Below are 21,509 nucleotides of genomic sequence, written 5' to 3'. Positions count from 1 at the left end.
GAGAGAGGAGAGGAGAGCGATTCGTGAGATGGAGTATGGACTAACAGGTTAATAAGTGATCAGGGGACTCATGGAGTGAAAAACTCTGATATAAAATGGATCTTTGATCTAGCAGCCAGAAGCATGAGAGAATCCACGAGTCTGCAACTTGGAAATCAGAAAAACCCACAGAGGAAATACGCTGTGCGTTTTTTTGCAGAAGAGTAATGCAGTACAGGGAGAGCTACATCCCAAGGGACAGGGTGGATTTGCCGTCATTTGGAGCCATGGGATGACATCCCTGGTCCCGGCCCAAGTGAGCATAAAATATTACATCCCATGCTAAGCACAGGGCCAGATAAACTGGTGAGAGAGATGTCTTCCAGATCATCAGTTTGAAAGGTCTTCTGGGAAGTAGCCATCAGTGCCCTGGTGTCCTGGCTATGTGGACCTCTTCAGTGCTGGAGCAAAATTGTTTTCTACATTTATGGAGAGACAGGCACTTTCACGTATGTGAACAGAGGGAAGGGTCTGAGTCCCCTGATAATGCCTCCATCCATAACAGGTCACAGCTGGATTTCGCCCACACGCTAGCATGGCTGATCAGGCCTAAGGAAGCTTCAGAAGCATTTGTCAGCCACAGAGGCCAAATGGGAGGCTCTGAAGAGAGAAACTACTTGTAAAGCCTTCCTGGTAGCTAAATATGGCTGGAGCAAGCTCCTTGGCTCACAGAGAAGGGACCTGAGGCATTGTTCAAGTGAGGTTCTGTGCTGGCATGGTAGAAGTCTTTGGCCTCACGTAGTGACTTGCATGGATCTGGGACCCTGTTGAAGGAAATGAGAATCATTTTTCAGCTCCAGGGGATTGATGTACACAAAGGTTAGTTAGCAGGCTCAAGGTGAAGGTTAGAACAAAGGAAGTTTTAAGCATACAGTCACACATATAAGACAGTAATTTCAAGTAGGAAAAAGCATCAAAATGAGCTTTTTTTGCTCTTTCTATTCTCTGAGAGACCTTTCACTAATATTTTCATTAGATCTCATTCTTTATAAAGGTCATGCTACAAAAGACCAGTAGCTACCACAGACTCATCTCTCACAAATGTCCATCAGGCTTTGGAGAGAGCCTTCCATCCTTAGGAAACCTTTAAGTCCAGCATGATTGCAAAGCTTGCTCAGCCTCTAAGAGGAAAGTGTGAAATTCCAGGGGCATTCCAGAAAAGCTGACTCATGTGGAGCCAGATTTTGACCCCAGGATTTGAGTATACCTAAGGATAAGGGAAATAATTCCTTATATTGTGGAACTATGAAGGAAAGCAAATTTCCAGACTCCTAAGAAGTCTGGAGTTTTTTCTGAGATCTGTATGTTCTCCCCTGCTCCCTCTTCTCACAGGTGATGTTAAAATCTCTGTTAACCTCTACAGGCAAATCACCTAATCATGGCAAATTGGGAGGTTTTATGTAGATGATGACTGAAACCCAGAACTGTGTTCCAGGATCTCACTGTAGGTAATTGGACCAAGATGTAGAGACTGAACCCACCTGGAGTATAAGGGCAGACGTCATCCATCCCATATTCTTCCCCATGTAAGGGAACAACCTCCCAAAGCCACTAACTGCGACATTCAAAACCCCAACCTCAAGTGGAAAGGCTCCTGTTCCACTGTCTGGCTGTGGAGCTTTCCTGTCCCCAGTGAGGAAACTTTTTGTCTAAGCTCCCCTTCTTTCTCTCTCCTCAATCTCTCTTAGGCAGTTCATGTTCCATGTGACTAGAAACTGGAATGATTAAAAAGGGAGCCTCTGATTATAATAAAACAAAAAAGGCAGTTTGTTTTGTTTTCCCTGAAAGAAGATCCGGTGGTTGGCCATTCTTTAGAGAGTTGCAATTTGGACAATTTGTCAGTGTGCTCAGGGCAGAGGAAAGCATGTGACAATGGATTCAGGGACCATGACCATAGCTTGGGACAGTGAGGGGATACACAGTTGACTGATCCCAACATCTATTCTGCTTTTCACCGAAGCCAGTAAACAGCCTACAGTGATAATTAAGTGTCAAAAACACATTTTAAACTACTTTACCAATTTTTGTCCTTAGCTCAGACAAAACTTTATGTCAGAGCCCTGTGTAGAGATGCTCATGGTTTTTCACATAACCTTAAGGACCATGCCAAACAACCCACCTGCTGAACTGAGATATATCCCAGACTAGCCAACAGAAGGTTGAGTTTTAACCCTTTCCTCAGAGTTAGAGTGCCTGTAGGACAGGTTTCTTCTCCCCAAGTTTAGCAACTAAAAATCAAGCTTCTAGCTGAGACTGAGCACCTCTGGAAGCAGAGGTGTAGATAACCAGGAGTTATCTACAGAAAATTGAATGCTGCTTTCCATTGACTTGCTAATAAAAGGTGGCATCTGATTTTAGGTGGCTGAGGTATAAATAATCCCACATTATTGGGATGTATGCATATATATACCTAGATGTATGCACACATCTGCTCTAGGTATCAGGACAGAGGAGCTAAAGTTGTCTGAAGTTTAACTTTGATGATAAATATAATTACACTTAGGAGAATTTCTGGAGAGCAGAGTCGTGGCCTAAATTTCCAAGATAAGATACCCAACCTGCGGCCCTCATTTCCATGTCTAGACATTAGGTTCAAAATGCTGAGAACACCTGGGTCTCACAGAGGTCAGGCAAAAGGAAAGTGAAGAGAATAGTTTTGCCTATCACAAAGAGGGGTGAATTAAAGTATCACTTTTTAAAAATACAAAAGAGACAATCTGTCTCTGATAAGAGAAGGCTCAGCCAGAAGAACCAAAAAGTGACAAATTCCATCTTAATGGAAAGAAATGAATGTTTTGTTTTCATGGAACAGTGGGACTTATTGCCACAGGAAGGCTGGAATGCAGAGAGCTGAAAGTTTAAGCCATTGTCTAGTTATGAGCAGTTGGGAACTTTTCAAGTAGAAAGGGAGGAAAGGACTGAACAGACCATTCAACAACTCTGTTTTGGATTGCATGACCTGCCTTCTGGTGCCAATCATGACTGGAGACAACCTCATGTTCAAATTAATCGAGAGTACCCTGTGTCCCACTGATTTCTGCAGGAGGCACATACAAATGACTTGACAAACAGACACAGGGAGAAAAGCTCTGAAAGAGGCTCTCAGATGCCACTGCTTTACCCACCCCATGATCACCACTTTTGTGTTGTCAGGCACCAGATCCTAAAGCTGAGATCCTCTTCCCAGTGTATGAAGACAAGTAAAAAATGGCTATATCTAGTAGAGGAAAGCATAAGGGTGGGAGACAAACTTGGCATCAATAGAAAACTTGGCATAGATTTTCAAGGAGCTCCAGAAATAGCAGATGTTGTCATTGAAAGTAAGAAGAGGAGGGGAATGCAAAAATATATAGGTTTTATGGGGGATTTGGAAGATTAGAAGAACAAATAAGCAACACAATGGCTGGATATTGACTCATAGAATACTTGAACTAGATTTGACTGGCAAACAGTCCCAGTCTCTATTTGCCAACTGCTTGGAATTGTTTGAGCAATGACCTTGAAAAACATACAGCAGATTCAGACTGGGAAGCCAGAAGGCCATACCACAGTAGTCTGATCCAATGCCCTGCACAACAGCGTCCCTCCAATGTCACCTAGCCTCAACTCTGACAACTTTTTAAGCCAGCAAAAGTGGCTCAGCCACTTTAAGATATTAAACTGGTATAAAGAATTAAGTCCTCCTAAATCTTGAAAGCAGTTTAGCAGATCATGCTGCTTTTAAGACCCTAAATTCTTAAACCACGTTAACTCTGATGGAGGAGCTGAGAGCTTAATACACCAGAGTCATGCTAACTGAAGAGTTTAAACTCTTAAGACACTTTTCACATTATAAGCCCAATTCTGGATCAAGCATAGTGCCCACATTCTTGGTTGGTGTCAGTTCAGATGTTCAGCATTCAGTGGGCTTCACCCCACTCCAGATTAAGAGAATCAGGGCTGAATGTCTGCTTTAACTAATTGACTGCTTTGCCAAATCACTTGTCTTTCAAGAGATTTTGTTCATATCAATCAGTCCTAATCTATAAAGTTTATCTTTCTCTGCAGATGTTTTTTATGTGGTACAAGAGTACATTGGGTAAGGGTTTTTAAGTTCAGTTTATGTTGAAATTTTGGGATGATAAATAAAAATATAAGGTCATATCCAGACCAGCTGAAAAATCCTAGGAAACAGGTCTGACCCAAACACGTTTTAAGAAAAGGCTCCTGCAATGCCTTTGTAACTGAAGCAGCACATATGCAATTAGGTTTAAAGAATGGGGTAGTTCAGCAACCTTGATTCTTCAGCAAACACCAGTCCAGCAAACTCACCTTTCAGCAGAAAGTTTTATGACTGGTCACAAACTACCTTTACTCTGGATGTAGAGTGTCCATACTTAGAGCCTCAGAGGTGATCTTTCTTGGGACATGTAAATGAATGCAGAATTCAATTTTTACCACACAAATGGGCTCTCCTAGGATAAGAGAAATATCCTGTTGTTTCGTGGAATATGACGACTCCTACTCCACAGTAGCTACCTATGGTAAAGAAAAAAAATGCAATTTACCAAACAGGCACTATATAATGCACAAAAGAGTTTGTATTGCATTTTGGAGGTCTCCATGTTTTCTAGAGTTAGATTTAAGGAATAGAGAGAGAGAGACTCTCTGAAAGGGTGGTTCAGAGCAGAGGTGTGCTCAGACTATATTTTAAATTGGGGCATGCAAAAGCTTGCCCATACAAATCTGGTTAGTTTGGAGAGAGATTTGTGTGTGCATCAGTCCTTACTGCAACTCCAGTGCCACCATTTCCAAAGGAAGGAAACCAGGTATGTGGTTTGCTAGGGAGCAACAGTATTCTCAGTTTGGACCGTCAAGAAACATGGATTTGTGTGTACTCATCACACAGAGTGCCCCAGAGTATCCCACACACACACACTGTAATTGGCGTCAAGACCACCCTCTGGAAATGCTTTACTGTTAAAGGGTCTTTCATCTGAAGATCAAATTAAGGCTAATCTTCTACAGTTTGGTAGCGAGACTCTCAGATGATACATGTTGTGGTCATGTACTAAGTAGCTCAGCCCTAGACCATATTTTCAGCTTGTTCCTGCCACACTGGGGTCAGTGGTGTAGAGCTGATGATCTGTCTGTCCATTTATTAAACTCATATACTTTGCAGAGTTGTTTAAGAAGAAAGTTAAAGCCAGCCACAGTTAAAAGCAGCTTTGTTTTCTTGAGGTAACAGGTTTGCTCTGTACAAACAGTATCTCTTATCTAATAGCCCTAGAAAGGCATGTAGCGTCAAGCTGATACTGTCTTCATGCTTGGCTTACTTTTGCATTTCAGCCCTGAGATATGCAGGCAACCTGCCATCAGCTGTAAAACCACAAACCTCGATCTGTGATGGGGACCGATAAGGGAAAATATATGAAAACAGACTCCTTAGAGCTTTACTCCTTTCCAGGAGGCTCTGGACTGAGATCTGGCATTTGAAAGCGATTGTTCATGCATAAGAATCAGTAATTTTTTTATGTTTCCTTTTTAAGGCTGCAGAAATGTTAGAAGAGAAGTGAGTAGGGGGGAAATCAACATGATGTTATTAAGCTCTCATCATGACATTAACAAGTGCAACATGCAGTAGAACAATGGCTTTGACCTTTGAAGCCCCTGTGCTCCCAGGAGCCTTCTCCCCATTTCAAAATGAGAGGAAACACCATGTCAGTGGGTTGATGTGATTCACAGGGACAGAAAACAGAACACAAAACTGTCAGCTTCCACTCTGATGGGCTGTTTATCAATCCATCTTTCCCTTGCTTGCTCATCTAAGCAGCCCCTTGCTGACCCTAAACTTTGGAGTCTTCAAGTTTTCTCAGAATTCCGTCTTTCAAATAATACTTTGTTTATTGAATATAGGACTTATATCACCATGCCTGGGTGATTGCTCATGATGCTGTTTGTGTTGTAACATTTCAAGACCAAGAGAAATCACCCAGAGTACCTGCAGTACCCGTCATGGACATGGTGTAATGGTGTGCATGCTCTCAGGCCCAGGGCACAACCATACCTGACAGCTTCTTTTGTGTCGTTTGTCAAACTCTGCTCTTTCTCATAGGATTTTGGCCTAAAGATAGAACCGAGATAATGGAGGAAGAACTCTCTCTGAATCCAGAAATAGAAACATCAGGTACTGCTGCCACTGATGTGTGAAATCTGCTGCCCAGAAGGAAGTCTTTGTAGCTATTATTTAGCCTGCCTCCACCTCAAAGATTCCCCTGCAATTTGAGCTGAGGGTATTTCAACCACCTTGCAAAGCAGAACCTTAGAAAATCTCCTAAGCTGTTTTGTTGCTACCTCCAAGCCAAACCACCCCCACACTCTCCCCTGCCTAATAAACATTTAAGTCCTTGCATTTCTTTCTGGGAGCAAGCCCCAGCTATGGGTGGGGAGTAGATCTTCCACCTTGTTGAACTTATGGCGTTGACCTATCCCCATACTTTGCTTTTCCAAACTATGGAGAAGCACCCAGCTGCAAAGCAATTTAAATGGATGAGGAGCCAACAAATACACTAAATGGCTTATCTGATTCTCTGGGAATCCATCTGGAGCCAGAAGCCTTTCCCCATATGCGTAACAGTAATTACACCACATTCTCACCATCATCCTCTATAAACTCTTGTAATCCTCTGCCCTTCTATCCAGACAAGGGCAGTGATTCTCTCTGGAGCAAAATGAGCTTTCCAAGGGACAACTTTGCCTTATCAGGAACACGCCAGCCTCCATGTTTGGTTAAAGGGCCACCATCCAAACAAAACCTCCAAGCACAGCTCTTGCTGCCTCAGATAAGGTAAAGGAATGATGAGTTTTGCTCTGAGAATGCTCTGGATGCACAAAAATATTCTGAACATTTTGATGATCCTGTGACAGTTGCACCTACCTGGCACTACTCTAGAACATCTTTTCTGCATACCCTGAATGCTTGAATTCTTCAGTGCATATCTTGGCACCTATGCAAAGGACTGACACCTACTTCCCACTGTGCACTGCTTATAGGTGTTAAGGACATGTTCTTGACCTCCACTGTACTGGGGAGAAGTAGTTATTGCCATTCATGTGGCTCTATTTGGTGGTTCTCTGCTGAATATCTCCTCTTTCAACAACTCTGCAAGCAAAAGGACCAAGAGTAGAGGTGAGAAATCCAGAGTTGAGGATAGCACTAGTGTACAGAGCCTAAAAGAGCTTTCTTTCTTTGTGAGATTTGTGACAACTGCAGGAGCTGTCCAGTGCCAGCTATGGGCCACTTTCCAGCAGGCCATGGGCAATGAAGAAACCCAAGGGAGAGTCACAAGAAGAGTGCAAGCATGTAGTGACACCTTCCTAGAACACTACCTCAGGCCTCTGCTATTTCAGGCTTGTGGACTTCCTGATCCGCCTTCGGCGCCTTCATACTGAACGGCTCTTGATGGAGTTGAAGAGATTACTGAAGAAAAATCTTTAGCCACTTACTTGCCTTTTGATTTGTATGATGCCTTCCAATTTTTCTACCTTTTGAGTAACTTCTCTTTTATTTGTGGTGCTTGACCCAAATGAGTTGCAGAAGCTCTTTTTAATTAGTTTATATAGAAAGAAAATCTTTATTTGCATGTGGAAGTTGCAAATAAAGACAAGATCTGGACTGGTTTCCTCCTGAAAAGCCTATGGTTGCCCAAACATACCTAATCACTTACCTTCATCTAGCCCATATTTTTCTTATTATAATGATTTTCTGTCTTTGACTGTATAAGACTTTATTTTTGTATCCTGGGGTAGCTAAATGAATTTGAAATTAATATGGATTTCCTGCTGATCTCACTTAGCTTTGGTCTTCACCCTAGAATTGAAAACATCAACGCCAGGGTGTGTTAGAGGTACACTTCTGGAAAGGCAATTATCCTATAAATGCTCAGCTGTAACTTATATAATAATTATTTCTTCAGCTGAAGTGCCTTTTGAAGTACTTTCCAAAAACTTACAATAGCCCTAACCCATAAGCATTTTGATGAGGCAGGGAGACCAAATTCTGCACTCCATCTGAAACCAGTCTGCAGAAACTCTGTCTGAAGTGCATTGGCATCGGGCATAGCTGGATCTCTCACATTAGGTGTTTGGAAATGTGTCTACAAAGACGTATGCCCTGCAATGTTTACTTTTCAAGTATTACTTGGAAATTATATGATGGATAACTGATACTTTTTTTTCATCCCCTCTTGGCTGAGGGTTTCCCTGGAACTTGAGACATGTCTCTGCTGAAAAAAATCACTCAACATTTATGAAGAACAAAAGAAAGAGAAGGTTATTCAGTGTGTCATGTAGTTTCACCTGAGCCCCAGTGGTTTCAGGGTGTATGAGACATACCAAGCATCTTGTTCAAGTCAAAATCAGACTGCTTGTAAAACTTAGACTAATTCTAGTGATGCCAATAATCTGCATGAGCTGTTTGAATAACTTCTCTCTAATACAGATGTTAACTGAGGGGAGAAGGATATGGGCTAAGAATCAGCAGATTCGGGGATCAGTAATCTCTGCTGATTCAAGCAACTTTGGGAGCCTCCCTTCATTTCCCTGGAGCCTTTCCTCTCTCTTCTTGTCTGAAGCTTCTTCAAGTCAGAGAATTTTTTCCACATTTGTTGTGCCTTGGTCTTACATAGCACATGGTACAGGAAGCCCTCAGCCATCACTGGGATCCACTGTAGGCACTGAGTTAATTTAGAAATAGTATTAGGCTGCAGCATTTGGACAAATGACATTGGTGAAGAGCAGCCACTGGGGGAGGTTGGACTGCAGCATGAAGCTGAACAGCCGGAGGAAAGTAGAGTCTGGTGTTTTGAGAAAAGGCCTTTTAAAAACCAGCATGTGTTTAGGATTCAGTAAATAGTCACTGAGGGGCAAATTCACCCTTGGCAAAACCCCGACCCACGGTCACATTGGAGGTAAGCGTGCTTCCCTTCTATCAGAGGGATTTGCAAGCAGAAAGAATTTTAACAAGGTCTTCAGACGTGACTAAAGACCCTGTTTGTTTTAGATCAAGCTCACTCCACCCCAGAGCCCTGAATATATCTCTTGTTCATAAAATATCGAAAGCGCGGATATGTGTTTGTTTTCGGGGGAGACTCCTCCCCCACACTCAGCCCAGTTCACCTGTTAAAAGCTCGTGAGAAATTGTATCCACAGCATTCCTGTCCCTGTAACACTGGTGCATGGTGAAAGCCAGCAAGCTGGTTCTCCTCATGTGAATATGCTGTCTTTTAAGCCTGTCTTTATCTGAAGCACACTGACTCTGTTCCAGGGCCGGAACTTATGCATCTTAAAACACAGAAAAACACTCTCAGAGGCTCTCTAGGAAACAAAATAATAACAATGATAATGATGATGATGATGTTAATAGTAGTAATAATAATAGCCTTTGAGTCTGCTGCTGTACCCCCCACAGCTCCTTCTGTTAGTGAGAATCTTATTTCATGGGCTCAAATGAGAAGTCACAAACAATTCAATTACTCGAGAGTAATATCCTTCATAGAGAAGAGCCCCTGCTGCTATTCCTTTGGAGGGTTCTCCTTTCCTGCTCTAAGCAGCTGTGTTGGTATTTAGACATAGGATACCAGCTCAGACTCTACTTTCAGCACAACTTCAACTTATATCCTTCAGGCTTTATAAGTCCCCAGATGGTCCATAATGCTTGTGTAGCAGTTAGCCAGCCAAACAGTGCTTGCTGCTTATCTGGTGTATAACTCTCTGGAATGCGTGTGTGGGGAGAATGAGAAAAAATGCCAGATCATCTTCCCACAGAACATTTCCTTTCTTGTCCTCAGCCTCCCCTCTCTAAGCCCAGACAGAAACAAAACACCAGCTAGGGAATCGGCCACGTTTGCGTTGCAATGGACTTGATCCTCGTGTCTTTTCAGAAGCAGCCTGGTCTTTTGTGGCTGTGAACCTTTGATGCCAGGGCATTTATGCTGATCTCTGAGCGTGTGACAACCTGTTTAGCTCTAGCTTAAATGACAGCACCAGATGGAAGTTAGTAACAAAGCATGTCCAAAGCTAGCAATTTTCAAAATAATGGAAATTCAGAGGATTTCTGCTGGCAAAAAAAAATAGGACAAGAGAGAAAGAAGTTACGGGAAAGGGTGCACCACACTGCTAACTTTCATAAATTTTGTGAGGGTCTTTTGCTAGATTACCCTTTAGTCTCAGCTTTAGCTTGGATCTTCCTTCACCCTATATAGAGCCACACTGGTAGCCCCCAGCATTCCTGGTTCAGTTCTTGAGATTGGCTAGCAGATGTGTCTAGAGTGAAGAAAATATTTTGGGCAATGAATAAATCAGGGATACCTACAGTGAGTATAAAGATTACTGAAGGTGTCTCCAGTTCCAGTTTATTCTGCTCCCCCAGCAGAGACCTGATTTTGCCTGCTTGTTTGTTCTATTCTTGACTTAGCAGTATTGGCAACATTTGGGTAATCCCCATCCTAACACTGTGGGCAAATGAGACATTTATTTCTTTTGCCAGTGTTGATCTGTTCTGATATTCAGCTACCCTGGAGCAAAGTAAGGGAGGCCAGGGGAACACACGGAGACACAGATGGAGGTTTTCATTTCAGATTCACAGCTTCAGAGATTCCACACTTTAATACAGAAAGGGAAACTTCTGTTTAGTGTGAAAAACAAATTAGTAAATGTTGCTGTTGTTGCTCAGTTTTTTGTTTTCATGAATAACTGCTGAATTCAGAAAGTGTTGGTCTTGAATGTCACTTGTGGCTGGGCAAGTGGAATGAACAGATATCACTGGTGGTGGACACCTCAGCAGAAAGAGGAGGTTGTCATAGAATGTTTTGTTACACAAGAGAAAAAAAAACACAGGGTCAACACCTTGCCCTGGGTTCCAAACACTGTGACGTTCCCAAGTAGGAACTCTGGACTCTAAAGAGTATGACACTGATTAATAAAAAATACAAATGTACTAAACAGAGGACAGCAGCGGCAAAAGAGCAGTTTCATATTCTCTTGGTGTGATGATGCTGATATATATTGTGACATTCCAGTAGGTAACCATCCCCAGCCTCATTACCAAGTTTTGCATAAACACATGAAATTGTATTCAGCCTTCTATTTCTTAGTGGGAGTTCCTAAGTTTCTTTATGATTTTATCTTCTGTGGTTAAGACCTTAAATAAGAGGGACTGTGGACAAGGGTAAAGTGGAACAGAAGATGAGTCACAGAAAGATCACTGAAATATTTTGGTTTCTTTTTCCTAGTATTTTCAAAGGACTTTAGGACAACATTCACATGACACAGAATACATAAATCCCCAGTTGTAGGTAAGCAAGGATATTTAGTTATTTAGCTTCCATTTTACTCAGTGCCTGAGTCTCCCTGGGATTTGCTGTCCAGAGCCCCAATGACAGTATGTTGGCCACCAAAATCCCTCAGTTGTTAGTTGTTCCCTGATGGCTGAATGAGTGCATTGAAATAGTTAATTCAAAATATATCCCATTGTCTTGCTGTTTCCATCTTTTATTGTAACTTTTTCTTAGTGCCTGCTGAGTGTCTGTAAAATGGTCCCTTCTCTTCCACACTACATGAACCATATCTAAGACATCAGACAACTGAGCTGGCCAATGATCGTTCTCTCCCAGCAACACAGAACTCACCTAAAAATACAAGACTTGCACTACCACGCAGCAGTCCTCTTGCTGACATGTTTTGAGGGTGGCATACTACTTCTTCCTTTTTCCTGAAATGATTCCACAGGCTTTAAGCCTCTACCAGGAAAACAGAGGGAGTAGAGAGACAAAAAACGTGGCATTAAAATTCAGATGCCAAGTTCAGTAGCATGAATAAAAATTGTCTTAACCTCTGAGGTCAGGAGGTCACCAGCTGGAAGCGGAAAATCACCACCAGTAAATTGCTGTGGGTTGGAATGATGAATGCCCGTTAGTACCAGTGAATTTCAGAAGAATCTCAGCTGTAGGGAGACAGGGCATCTTGGAACAAGGCTGAACAATTCCCAACTGTGTTTTCTTTCTTCTTCAGTCTGTCTTGTGCTCTTTCTGCTTCCACAGATTTTTCAGTTTAGGCAGCAGAAGATTAAACCCTTGTGGGAAAGTCTTGTGGCACATAATAGGAGTGAAAGCAGTGAGATTCCATAGGGATTGAGTGGTATTTTAAGATAATTGCTCTCAGATCCTATGGATCTCAAGAAAGGGGGAAAGTGCTTCAGAACCTGTGATTTGCAAAGTTGTCTGGAGCACAGAGGTGGGTCCATTGCCCTAGTAAACTAAAATCACTGCCACTTATGTCAAACTACAGCCCAGTCCGACTGCAAGCACCCTGTACCATGTACATTCTCCTTGCTTGAGCCTAAGTTAGAAATAGTCCAAGTTAAGAAGGTGCTGAGTTGATCTTGATGGACTCTAACAGTCCATCTTTATCTTGTAGGGTAAACATGGGCACATTTTGTCTGGGTTCCCCATTTTGTTGCCATCATTCATCATTCCATTGCTGTGAACGTCAGCTTGTAGCCTTGTGGGATGTCACTGCTTCACCACTATCTAGAGTAATGGGTTCTTGCTCTGTTCATAAGATGTAAAGCAGTGAAGTAATACAAATTAACGAATATCTATACAAGTGAATAGATGTGTCCAAATCACCCAGGCTAGTCCAGAATTCTAGGGTGGGGAAGATTTCAGGTTAAGGAGATTGGACCACACCACAAAATCCTCCAGTAATGATACAATTCTCTACAACACTTTATGGGACACTTGAATATAAGCCCTTACTATTAAATTTGGTTTGAGGTTTCCATAAGGGAAAGGGGCCAGCTTGCATTTCAGATGTCATTTGTGTAGGGGAAGCTGGACAAAAAGCAGAAAGTTGGCAGCAAAAAGTACCAGGCTTATTTCTCCTTCCTTCCACCCTTCTCCAACCTCTTTGGCTAATCCCCAAACCATGGCAGAAGCTGAACACTACTTTTCATTGAGTGACATACCTGGCTCTAGAAGAACACGCCCTTGTGGAATTGGCACGCGGGCAACATTTCCATTCCTGCTGTACAACACTTTTCTTTAATGCCTTCCAAACCAAAACAAAACCATGAGGATTTGCTACCATGTTCTGCTCATTATATTGGTTTTATGAGGGTGTGGAGTTTTCTTGCACCATGGCAGGATGGATTTGTCACTGAAACCTAAAATACAGTCATCCGGCTTTTTATCGTTTTGGTTTGTTTCTTGAACATTTACCATTTCACCCCAAATCAATCCACAATCATTTCATGTGCTTTTTCAGGAATGTGTTCAGCCTTTAGAGCTAGAACAGCATTGGGAAATCAGACATCCTGGACTCCCTATGTGGAAAATACAAAGGATCATAGCAAACAAGACTGCCAGAGACCTCCAAAAGTCACTGGAAAAAGTCATTCCAGTGCAGCATGGTTATACCTGTGCCATTTCTATCCTCCTCTTCCAGATTTTAAGGCTTGCAATTCCAGAAGCCCTGATAGACATATCTCCCCATGTGATGTGCACATTGTCCCCAAGTGACTAAAGCTGTTTGTTTCAGTTTTAACCCATTGCCTCTCACTCTCTCCGCATTGACAGGCAAAGCAGGTTGTTCCTTTTTTTTTTTCAGCTTTGTGTGTGCACAAAGACATCTATCATAGATCCCTTCAGTTTCTCTTCTCCAGACTAAACAACCCTCCTTCTTTCAATCTTTCTTTCTAAGTAAGATCTTCAATTATTCCTGTTACTTTCCAGCTGGTTTACATCTTTCCTGAAAAGCAGTAACCAAAACTGCACTCAGTATTTAAACTGAGGCCCTACTAATGGCTATACGAGCGGAAGAATTGCTTCATACTTACAGGCAGTTGTCCCACTTATCCATCACAATATGGCGCTTGTCTCTTTCCACACACCATGATTATGTTGGATTATGCCCAATATCCGACCTGCTCCAGGCAATCGTACTCCATCCTCTGGCAACTCAGCTGATCATTCTGCTTAAAGACAACATCCTGCATGTTTCTTTATTGAAATTTATCTTATTTTCCCTGTACCTTACTCAATCTCCTCTGAAGCCAACAGAAAGAATAGACTCTGTACTTACATTGTGATGTGTAATGAGGCTGGGATCCATCTGCTCTGTGAGCATTCTCCATAAAAGACATGTGACACGCAGAATTTGCCAACTGGACATTAGAGGAGCATTTAGAGACGTAATTAAGAAAGCCATGTTCTTGACCAGGATACACCACCCTGCTGTTGCATGGCACTTCATCCTGTTATCCTCCTCAATAACTTCTGAAGCCTGATTCAACCATAGGGAGATTAAGAGTTCATAGGGATATAAGGAAATTACTTTCAGGTCTTATGGGCTGCAAGGTGGACTGAAATAGTCCCTTGAGCTAGTTGAGGGAATCTTTCTAGTAAATCCATAAAATGTGTGTCCCAAAGGACATCTACCGAAGCCATGAATTTTGAAATTAAACTCACAGTTACACATAGGGATTCTGTTGACTTTGCCACTTCCCACACTGTGCAAAGGGCTTTGAGATCCCTGGGTAGGAAGTTGATGTGGAAAACCAAAGTTCTCATTCCTTCAGCTGGTTGAAGGTCTGGATTTCAATTGAAAGGTTTTTATGGTACATATGTTTTTTAGTGGTGGGACAGGTTATTCCAAGCTCTCACATGAGTAAAAGACAGAAGTAAAAGTAAATTGAGGCAGATGGTTTGCTTCCCTAAGCTGGCATTCCTAACAAACAGCTGTGTTTGCACAAAGCTTCAGTAGACACATGGATGGGGAACAATATAGCTGGAAAGATGTCATATTAGTACTGCCACCTTCCAGCCCCTCCATGGGTTAAAGACTCCAGCATGGTCCATTGCTCCTCCTCCTTCCTTCTTTTCCTAAAAGTCTTGTAATGTGTTTCACAGAAAGTACCTTTTCTCTTCCTTTTGGTGTAATATTAATCTTGGGGGGAAGGGAGGAGGGGTTGGGGGAGGGGACATAGTGTTTTGAGGTTCGTATTCCCCTTGCAGTTAATCTCTTTAACAAACTCCTTTAACAAATGAAAGGTCTGACAGGAGGCAGAGTCATTAAAATGAATTAAAATGCATCCAGGAGAGATTAGTAACGAAGCCACTCACCAGACAATGCCCCTTTTCTTCTCCATGTGGACTGCTAGGAAATATCCCAGATTACAGAACAAAAAAAACAGTTGAAAATGCTGATCCTTGAAAGATGCACTATGTTCTCTTCTCCTGTCCTCGACTCCTTGCTCTACACAAGTACATCTGCAGCCAAGAGAACCAAGCATAATCTCCTCAGGGGGAGAGTCAGAGGGATTAGATTTAAGTACCTTAGAGCTTGCAAACCCTTACACACACTGAGGACAGGTCAGCAGACAGTGATGGTGAGCCCAGCGGTACACAATAGTGTCTACCATGCTGGTGTGGTAACACACCCAAACACATCTACCCCACTGAGGACCAGGTCCAACGGATAAAGATGGAGAGTATGGCACAAGAGGGGGGCCAGGGTGGAGTCTGCAGTGGGTGCTTCACACAAGCTTCAGAAGAGAATTTTGGGGAGGGGGGGAGGAAGCAGGAAGGGGAGGAACAAGAGCAGTCACCAGTGCCTTGGGGAGGAACAAGAGCAGTCACCAGTGCCTTGATGGACATAGACAATGGTAATGAGAAATGCAGCTGTAGGGAGAGAAACTAACTGGAATTTGAAAATAGGTTTTCCTAACTCATACAGTGGTCATCCAGTATTCCAAAGGAGGCTATACAGATCCTCTTTGCTTCAAGAAATCTGTTATTTAGCCGAAACTATCCCGTGTTCTGGTCCATGATGGAGAGAGACCCCAAATACAAAGCTACATGCCATATGTAACAACACTAACAAAAACAGCGATATCTGGATGATCTTTTCCTCCAGCTCCTGTTGAAGACGGAGCCTTGTGATAAGGTGTGGGAGTGTAGCCTGTGCTGTCAGGTGTAAATCAGTCAATTTGTGACCCACATGCTCACCTTACCACCAGCAGCAAAAGAGACAAGACAAAATCCAGTGCGCTAAAGCTGGTCTGCAGGACTCAAGCCTTCACAGAAAGGGTTGAGAGGTCAGAAATCAACAGTAGGTTGAAAACAAGTCCTCTAAGTGAATGATAAAAAAATAGATAGATAAAACCTGAAGGGAAAGAAATCAGATTTCAAAATCTCCTTAGATTTTAAAAATATTATTTTCACTGTGGGAAGGTCTCTCCACCACTGTTCTATCTCGGTTCTTTCAGATCTCTTCTGCTTTTCTTTACAGCTGGAAAAGGGTGCAGAAGTTCCCTAACATCCAGCCACCACATTGGCAGTTTCTACAAACCAGAGCAAAACCACTTTCTACTTCCTAAGGTGATAAAATAATAACAAGAAAAATATCTTTAGTTTTGAACAGTCGAATCCAGCTGATAGAGCCTGAGTTTCCCAACTAGCCCACATTTCTGCCTGGAAAATTGCAGCTCCTGTATCTCAGGTCAAGGCCATTGATGAATAAAGATTCCCATCTGCAGCTGGAAACTCAGCAAAACTTCCAGGGAAATAAAAAGCCATAATAAGCTTCTCCGCTGACATGAATGAAACTCTGAGCTATGTCAACCGAGACTATATCCCAAAGTTTGCTGCTGACAGAAAAACAATGAGATAGTGAATTGATGAGGGACCCATTTCACTTGTGGTCTGCAGAGTTATTATATCAAAATATGTCTGGCAGAGTTTAATAGTGTCAGCATTTAATGTTCAGCGTAATGTCATTCCTACAGACCAAGACAGACACTTCCCATAGGTAATTAATCTTTTACAAGCAATTTAGCCATCGTAAGCAAAAAGGGATGAAATGTATTAATGGGGGGAAAGGCTAGGGGCAAACCATGCATGGAGAAACATTTCTCTGCATTAGTCCCACAAAATTACAAGTGAGTTACAGCTGATAGATTTAGGACAGTTCCTGTTGAGTAATTGTATTCCATGAGGGTTTTCAATACAATATGATATTCATTTTCACTTTATACAGTAGAGACAATAATGGCTACAGGTGCACAGGCTGTCTTGCTGGGAGGAATAAAACTGTGATTGTTTAACATCTGACTTTTCTCACACAGTTACAGCCTTTAGATTTGAGCTATATTTTGCACATACCTCAGACTTGGATTGTTGGGGTTTTTTTATACTCCAAGAGTCTAATTCTAAAAAATGCAGGCTCTAAAGACCCATTGTCAAATGAAACACATTTCCCTTGTTTGATTTGTTTTTTCCTCTCTTGCAATATCAGCTTTCACTACAGAAATGCAGACAACCCCATGTTTGGGTAGAGAAATGAAACCACCAGCACACGCAGGATGTACAGGTGCCAGCCCAGGCTCCCAAAACCCAAATCCCAAAACAGGAACTTTTGTGTGCGCTTCTGAAAACCTGGACATCCCTGTAAACATCTCTCCATTCTGCAGGACTTTATACTGTTGCTTTTTGCTTTGGCACCTGATCACAGTTCTGCTGTGTCCTTCTGGGACTTTCCTGGTCTCTCAGACAAGAATAACAACAACAAATCCAACAAGCCAAGCAAAGAGAGAGTCTGAACTTTCTCCTGGAGAAGATAGTATGGCTATTCCTCGATTTTGCCTGCCAGCTGCCTCCTGTCTCAGAAATGAACTCCTCTTCCTTCTGCTCCCCAAAGACACACCACGCTTGCTTGTGACACAACTGCCATTAACCACATCCACCTGCCAGGGTGACTCTATTTCCTTACAAAGGACATAGCATCTGAGCTGAAGGTGGGACGGGATGGAAGCCCAGCAGTGTCTAGCAAAAACTTCCTGCAGGGTTTTCTCTCCACCAGAAAAGCTGTAGGTTCATTCTGATCAGGAAGTAACTCAGGACTTTTTCTTGTGAAAATGCTGGATCATTTTATTATGTTTATACCCAATATTTCATTTTAGGGAGAAAACTGATTGCCCCAAAAATTGTTGTGGTTTCCTGCCATGAAACACTGAATTATGTCTTCCTTCATACTCAGAAAATTAAAACATATATTTAAACACTAACCTTTTCTATTTTGCTGGGAGGGGGGAAAAAGTGTGGTAAAAATCAGGTTAAGAAGAACTTTATTTTTTCAAACAAAGAGTGGTACTGTTATGGCAAAATGGATTTTTTTTTTATTATTATTTTTTAAAGGAAAAAAAAATCTCTCCCTCAACTCCTTTGATTTAGGGAAATACTGAGTTTCAACAGATTTATCTTTTGTAAGTGTCTCCAGGTTAACTGCCTCTGGACTTTGCTCTTTTGCACCTCTCCAGGAAGAAAATAAATCCTGTCAGTTTTGCTTCTAGGCTTGTAGGGACCAGCAATAAAACTTTCCAAACCATCTTGGTGGCCTGGGAACATAAACTCTCCATCCACTCCCTGGGCTGAGTATCCAGAGTTCTCTTTTGACCATTTTCCTTGTATTCTTGTAACTCCTGCTACGTGCTGTTCACAGCAGCTCTGTAAGAGATGACACTAGTGCTGATTTCATGTACTTTTTCTCTCCATCTCTGTGCCTTAAGGTCCAAATTCCCATCACAGTTTTCCCTGTGGATGAAACAAAATGTCTTTGTTGTGTGTGAGAAGAGGCATCCTCGTCCTCCCGCCTGCACCGTAGTGAGAGCCGGGGTCTCTTCAGCTGCCAAGTTTTCTCAGAGCTTTTAGGAATGTAGCATTGCTGGTAGCCATGCTTGTCTCGCAGATGGGAGGCAAACCAGGACTCAGAAAGTCCTGGGAATGGCACAGACAGAGGGACACACACACAGCCGTGCATGCACAGAAAGAGCCAGGTAGCACAGGCTTTGTTTCTTTAGGAAACAAGGCTTAAAACAACCAGTAAAACCCATGCACCCAGTGTAAATCATACAATAGCATTCACTCATGCCAGGATTTCTGAACCTGTTTTTAGAGCATTATGCTTAGGCCCAGCATTAGCTGAGGGTCTTGTTGCTCATCTGAAACCATTAAGCTGTTCCCCTTGTGAACTCTAATCAACATCTGAACCCGTGTATCCTCAGCATAATGTGTCACCTTCCCCACTCTTGGGAAATGAAGCCCTCCAACGAGTGCTGAGGGGATGAAATATGGATTGCAGATGTTGAACCAAAAAAGGGCGCAGAAACAAGTTTGTGGAGCTGAAATACAACTTCCAAAACCTGTTTCCCTCTAACATTTCAGTCAGCTGTTCAACAAGTCTTTGGGGGGAAAAGGACTGCTGTTTCTCCCCTTCTTTTTCCTCTCCCTTTTCAATTTTGTAATTTTGGACAGTTTTTTATTCTCTTTTATCTCTAATTATTTATACTATGTGCTTTAACATCAGCATACATTTTGGAAGTCATCTCCAAAGTTTAGTTTTGTCATTGCTTGTTGAAATGTGGGAACCTGAAATAGATCTGCTGCGGTGCAGGCAGAGAAAGTGCTGGGTTCTTCCAGACCCTATGCATTTGTTTACTTTAACTTAAATTCGTCTTTTGTAGGGAATAATTCTAGTGGACACTGAAGGACACATCTGGGCATGCGCTGCACGCATCCAGGGCAGGAGAAGGCTCCTGAGCTGGTCAGGTGTTTCCACTCATACAATCCAAAAGCAGGACTCTAGTTGAAGGCATTTTGAGCAGAACAGTTCTCTGGAGCCCAAGCAAATCATTAGCAGTCTTTCAACTGACTTTGAAGCAGGTCTCTGAGACCCAATCTGTTTTATATGGTGGAATGTGGAAAAACAACCACTGCAGCTAATAAAAAGAAGGGGAACAAAGCAATACTCCTGTGTGCCTGCCAGCCCTGGCTTCTCCTGCCCCTTTGGTGCCTGCAACTGGCCAGACTGCACCCCTTCCCCACTTGACTCCTGTAATTTTCTGACCAATTTAAGTATGACCTGTAACTTCCCTTTTTACATCACTCATGAATTTGAATGCCTCCTAATTTTAGTTGCACCTTATAAATCCAGTGGAAGTGATTGTGTGATCATAAAACCTTGGACTGGCTCCCAGAGGAGCTACTCTGGTTGTGAGCAATACGCCTGACACCAAAAATGGATCCCTTTGGGACTAATGCGCAGGCACACACCCTGCACACTCTATACATGAGGACATACTCACGCACACCCACATGAGCTAAAGCTACAACAAAACATGAAGCAGGAGGTATGAACCATGACTGCACACATGAAGCTTCCATATCATACACATGTTTTTCCACCTCTCTCCATTTCACAGCCAGATCTCTCTGGACAACTTCACACCTTTGTAAATAAAGAGCATTTAAAAATAGCTCTACTGAAGGCTCGCCTGAATGAAAAAGATCAGGGCTGAGGGCTGATACGGATCAGAGGAGTGGAGGGAAAAGGCACTGCCCTTCCAGCCTCGTGGCCTGCGACACACACAGAAGTGTCAGCAGTCAGTGCAGGTAGCTGGAGGCTGATGTTTATTTTGGCACCTGCCAAGGTGACTTTGTTGTTGGGATCTGGGCTTGGCCAGCAAACTGTGCTGGTAGGACAGCATCCAGACTAATGTAATAAGCCGTGTCTTGAGGGAAGCCAAAAGAAAAGACAAAAAAGACCACACACAACTTGGAGTTGGTGCCTGGATTTTACAGGAGATTGTGGGGGGCAGTTCTTTTTTTTCTATTGTTTTTTTTTTGTTTTGGTTTGTTTTTTTGTTTTAAACTACTGTCCTTATTTTTCTCCTTTATGTGAAAATACTTAGGGACTTGGGAAAAGATTTGAGTCATTATGAAAATGTAATTCTATCTCATGATACAGCTGTAGTGAACCAGGGCAGCTAGATCTGGGGGAGTCAGCAAATCAGGCTCTCTGATTAGGAAGCAGGGAGGCCTTTGGTCAAATTTAATAGAAATAGATTTGTTATATTTGGAACATTTTATCAGAGAACATGTTGTCTCTTTAATGTTTTGTATCTGCTTGTCAGGCACTGGGACACTTCCCGCAATAAGAGCAGGCTCTCAAGAAGACTCAGAGATGTGGCTGGGTGGGGGAGAAGGAGCTGTTAAGATGATTTCTGGCTATCAGAAAACTTTGTCCAGGCTGAGAGGAAAGGCTAATGTCTACATAGTATGCATTGCCTGTAGGAATCTCTCTCCCTCCAATAACATAGGGGGAAAAAAAGCCTTTTACTTGTCTCATCTGTCAGCTAAAATCAAAGCAAAACACACCTCATGATATTTACAGGTTAGGTTTTAGTCAACTGGCTAGTCTCTCTCCTCCCTGGTGAACCAGTGCTATTGATTTAATGAGCTTTAATGCAGCAAATAAACAGTAAAAGTCAGCCCAGCTAAAACCATCAAAACCACTGGGAAATCCTCAGGTCTTTGCAGTGGTGTTGCCAGCCTGTACAATGATGGACAGAGACTCTCTGCCAGTCCAGTTCAGGGGCA

This window comes from Pseudopipra pipra, chromosome 7 (assembly GCF_036250125.1).
Source record: "Pseudopipra pipra isolate bDixPip1 chromosome 7, bDixPip1.hap1, whole genome shotgun sequence".
In the NCBI taxonomy this organism is placed as follows: Eukaryota; Metazoa; Chordata; class Aves; order Passeriformes; family Pipridae; genus Pseudopipra; species Pseudopipra pipra.
Note: the sequence above shows the minus strand (reverse complement) of the source record.